We start from the raw sequence: 3,820 nt of genomic DNA, 5'->3' as shown, positions 1-3,820 counted from the left end.
AAAGTATCGCCCGTACCTAGAGAGGGAGAGAGAGGCACTTTTGAATTGTACCTTTCAAATTGATTTCCTGTATGGTCAGTGTACAGGAAAAAAAGTTAAAAAAGCTATCAATGAAAATACCCCTTAAGAAGTCCAGGCATTGGAATTATAAGACAAAGATTTAAAGCTCTCATTTTAAATGCATGTAAATAAATAAAGGAATCTATATAAAAATAATACAAATAAAGTATAACATATCTCAGATGTTATACTTTAACATCAAATAGAGAACATCAATAGAAAGGTAGAAATTATAAAAATAAGCTAAATAGAAATTCCGGAGCTAAAAACTACAATAACTGAAATGAAAAATCCACTAAGGGAGCTCAGTAGGAGAATTAAGCAAGGTGAAAAGAAAACCACTGGACTTGAAGATACGTAAACTGAGATTATCCATGATAAAGAACAGCAAAAAAAGAATGAAGAGAAATGATCCAAACCTCAGATATCTGTGGGACCATCCAGTGTACCAGCACGTACATAAGGTGAGTTCTGGTTAGAGAAGAGAGAGACTAATCCAGAAAAATATTAAATTTTAAAAAGTGCCAAATATCCTCCCAAGTTTGAGGAAAAGCACTAATCTATGCATCTGAGAACTTCCACACACTCCAAGTGGGGTAATTCAAAGGATACATGCCTAGACATAAAATAATGAAACTGCTGACAAACAGAGATAAAGAGGGAATTTTTAAAGCAGCAAGAGAGATGTGGCTGATCATGTACAAGGGATCCTCAGTAAGATTATCAGATAGTTTCTCATTGGAAACAGGAGGAGCCAAAAGGCAGTGGAATGATATATTCAATGTACCGAAAGAAAAGGAATATCCACAACCACCTCTAGATCTACTAAAACTCTCTTAAAAATAATGAACAAATTAAGGCATTCCTAGATTTAAAACAAGTAAGAAGGATAAGGGGAGGAAGGAGAGATTACAAGAGGAGGAAGAAGAGAAGGAGAAAGAAGAGAGGGAGGAGGAAGGGGAGGAGGAGGAAGAAGAGGAAGAAGAAGAAAATGTGTCACTGACAAATCTTTCTTACAGGAAATAGTAAAGGGAGTCCTGGAAAAAGTGAAAAGAGAGCAGACACAACTTAACATGACATAAAGAAGTAAAGAACACTCAGAAAGGTGGATGTATAGGTAAATATATGACAACGGGAATATATTTTTATAACTCTTATCTTTTCTGCCTTAAAAGAAAATTCTGTAATACAGTAATTATAAATCATGATGGTTAAATTTTATGTGTTCACTAGGTTTGGCACCCATTGTTGGGTCTAATACGACTAAACGTTCCTGCAAAGCTTCGTTGTAGATGTAAGTACTATCCTACAGTCAGTCGAACTTAAATAAAGGAAATTATCTTATACAATGTGAACAAGCCTCATCAGATAATTTGAAGGCCTTATTTAAGAGCAAAAAGTGAGGTTTCCCAGGGGAAGAAGAAATTCCGTCCCAGAAATCCTGTCTTTGTTTGCTGCCTGTTTGTCTGACCTATAGAGTATGGACTCCTGAACACAGCTTTACCTCCTTTTGAGTTTCCAGCCTGTTGGATGGCCTGTCCTCTATTCTTCACTTGCCCACATCCAGTCATGTGAACCAGGTTCTTAAAAATAACTGTGTTCTGCTGATTCTCTATTGGACAACACTGACTGACACAGGCGTGCCATGGAAAGATGTGCAGTGAATTCTCATTATTCATGACAGATGTGTTTCCTAATACCATTATGAGCTCTAACTTAGAGGCTCCTAGGGAATGTTACCTACATTCATATATATATAGGTGTGTGTGTGTGTGTGTGTACATATATGTACACACATATATATGTACACACATATATATGGTCTAGGCATATGTAAATATATATAATCCATCACATGAACTATAATCTTAAATCCTAAAAATAACACATCCTGTTAGATTCTGTTTTCCTTCTTCTACAAAAGAGAAAATGTTAAGTGACCTGGCTGAAGGCTCCCACTTGTAGGTGGCAGAGTAAGGATTCAAACCCCATTCAGCAGGGCCTGGGGCCAGATCCTTTTGCACTGTCCTGCACTGCTCCCTGCTCCCTGCACCCTTCAGTCAACTCTGTAGGAGAGCTGAAACAAGGAGACAGAGCACTGCCTATGCAGGGAAATAAAGATGGGGTGACTCAAAATTTTTTGCCATTTATGTGCATGTCCTTAAATGGCCAGAGCAGTGCCACTAGTATTTTGGTGTTAGATAGATGGATAGATAGATAGGTAGATAGATAGATAGGTAGATAGATAGATAGATAGATAGATAGATAGATAGATAGATGATAGATAGGTAGATGACAGATACATACATAGATGATAGATACATAGATAAGTAAACAAATAAAAAGTAAATAAATAAATTGGGTGTTAGAAAATATTTTTGCAAGTAAGGATATTTAAAAAGATGGAATCTATGAACGACAAGAATTAAATGCAATTTGTGTGCTAGCAGCACAAAAAAATCTGGGAGAAATATAGCTAGATAGAAGCAAAGTTTTTATGTACTATTAAAATTCTGTTGGTATTCATTCAAACTAGATTATTATAAATTAAGATGTTAATTGTAACCCCCAGGGTAACCATGAAGAAAATAATTAAACAACAAAGTCAAATCAAAGAATGACAGGGTAATTAAAAGAATGCAATAGGTACTGTTATTTAACATGAAAAAAGACAGCAATTCAAGAGAAATAACAACAGATAAGACATCTGACACACAGAAAACAAATAGCTAACTGAGTGGCAGATGTAAGTCTTACTTTGTCAGTAATTACATTAAATGTAAATACATTAATCATCCCAAGAATAGATAAAAACAGAAAACAAGACTTGATCTAAAGTATATGCTGTCTACAGATAAACACACTGTAGATTTAAAAGCAAATGGAAAGTAAAAAGAGGGAAGGAAGCTATTCCATGTAAACATACACAAAGGAGAGTATAATGACTATATAGATATCAAAAAAGAAAAAATGGCCTCAAGATGAAACTTATTATTAGAGACAAAGGGTTGTATTTAGAGTGATGCATCTGTCAATATTCAAGAAGATGTGACAATGTAAATATATATGTACCTCAAAGCAAAGTCACAAAAGGCATGAAACAAAAACAGACAGAATTGGAGAAAGGGACAATTCAACAACTAGTTGCAGATTTTAATAACCCCCTCTCAGTAACGACGATGTTTTAGACAACAGGCACAAATGAGTTAGAAATACTCTTTTCTTCTGTAAGGTTCTCACTCTTCCGAGTCCTGATTCAGGCAGGGCAAGGTTTGTTCTTCCCTGAGCCTCCCTTCAAGTTTGCTTTTAACTTATAATTTTTGCTCTCTTATGATCAGGTATCTTTTTCTTTGTCTCAGTCAAGAGGATGAACTGCATGAATGCAGCAAGGCTGTTTTTGAGCCCATGATCTGGTATAAATGTATGTGCTCACAAATGTTTGAAGAATGGAATGAATATTCATTAATTATTATTAAGCTGGCATTGAAAGGTGAGATTGGCTGGGTTCAATAAAGATCAACACAAACTTGAAGGGATTAGAGTGCTAAAAAGTTAGAAAACAACTCAGGAAATATTCATTAACTTCTGGGACTTCCTCTGATGATATGACCTTTATAAATATAACAGGCTGATTAATAAAAGGTAAACAAACTTTCTATTTTCCAGAAGTAGTTGGTATGAACTTTATTGCAACTTCTCTCATCTGAGATTTGTATTGTGTTTTTCTGTTCTGTGTGATGTTACAATTTATGTGAGGTAA

At 35.1% G+C, this 3,820-nt stretch overlaps 1 long non-coding RNA gene across 1 annotated transcript; it reads left to right on the top strand.

Annotated features, from left to right (window-relative positions):
- The first annotated feature begins 280 nt into the window (after positions 1 to 280).
- Positions 281 to 1,367, top strand: LOC115286713. Its single transcript, XR_003906229.1, has 3 exons — positions 281 to 524; positions 1,080 to 1,177; positions 1,294 to 1,367. It is a non-coding gene; the product is annotated as an uncharacterized LOC115286713 (long non-coding RNA).
- The last annotated feature ends 2,453 nt before the right edge of the window (positions 1,368 to 3,820 follow it).

Source organism: Suricata suricatta, chromosome 3 (genome assembly GCF_006229205.1).
Source record: "Suricata suricatta isolate VVHF042 chromosome 3, meerkat_22Aug2017_6uvM2_HiC, whole genome shotgun sequence".
NCBI lineage: Eukaryota > Metazoa > Chordata > Mammalia > Carnivora > Herpestidae > Suricata > Suricata suricatta.
This window is presented reverse-complemented; position numbering and strand designations above follow the sequence as displayed.